Here is a 1,374-nt window from a genome sequence, read left to right as displayed (position 1 = left end):
TTGAATTTATCCCTCCTGAATTTAGAGATCATCTGAAGAACAGATTTGATGAATTAAACACTAAAGACCTTGCTGAGGGTTACCTAATAGCACCTCACTTTAGCTACACATTTCCCACATCTTCTCTCCACTTGGCCTGAGACACCTATTGGAATCACCCAACACTTCCTCATGTAAACCTGGTAGTGTCATGTGCAGATGCCTGTCCCCATGAGTCCCTTGAGTGACCAATCCTGAGATACATTCTTTATGACTTGCTAGCCTGAGATGGTGCTATAGGATAATCATGGGACTAATGACAAGTTCAGTGGTTCAAATCTACCAACTGGTCCTCAGAAACCCTATACATAGTTGCTACGAGTTGGAACTGACTCAATGGCACTTAACAACAACAGTTAATGTCAAAAATATGGAAGACAGTTTCCTGGCCAACTGATAAAAAGATCCATATCTCTGCCCAGTACAAAGAAAAGGGATCAATGTAATATAGAAATTGCAAACAATATCATTAATATCACATACAAGTAAAATTTTGCTGAAGATAATTCAAAAATAGTTACAACAGTACATTGACAGGGAACTGCCAGAAATTCAAGTCAGATTGAGAAGAGAATTCAAAACAAGGGATAGCATTGCTGACGTCAGATGGATTTCGGTTGAAAGTAGAGAATACCAAAAAGGTATCTACTTGTGATATATTGACTATGCAAAGGTTTTTGATGGTGTGGATGATAATAAACTATGGGTAACACTATGAAAAACGAGAATCCCAGAACACTTCATGGTGCTTATAAGGAAGCTGTACGTAGACCAAGAGGCAGTCATTTGAATAGAACAAAGGGATACTGAATGATTTAAAGTTAGGAAATGTGTGTGGGTTGTATCTTTTCACCATACTTATTCAATCTGTATGCTGAACAAATAATCTGAGCAATTGAACTATATAAAGAAGAACATGGCATCAGGATTGGAGGAAGACTCATTAACAACCTACAACATGCAGAGGATACAACCTTGCTGGCTGAAATGAAAGAGGATTTGAGGTGAGACACTTACTTGCTGATGAAGATCAAAGACATTAGTATAAATGAAAACTGAACTTTAAGAAAACAAAAACTCTCACAACTAAACCAATAAACAACATTATGAAAAACAAAAGATTGATGTTATCAAGGATTTCATTGTACTTGAATCCACAGTCAGTATCCATGGACTGCAAAGAACCTCTTTAAACTATTAAAGGGAACAAATGTCATTATTATTTTTTTTTTTTTCAATTTAAGGGTTTTATTGTGGATTGAGTGAAAGTTTACGGGGCACATCATTAGTTTCACATTCAACAATTCATATAACTTGTTTCATTACATTGATTAT

Source organism: Chrysochloris asiatica, unplaced genomic scaffold (assembly GCF_000296735.1).
Source record: "Chrysochloris asiatica unplaced genomic scaffold, ChrAsi1.0 scaffold00390, whole genome shotgun sequence".
NCBI lineage: Eukaryota > Metazoa > Chordata > Mammalia > Afrosoricida > Chrysochloridae > Chrysochloris > Chrysochloris asiatica.
This window is presented reverse-complemented; position numbering follows the sequence as displayed.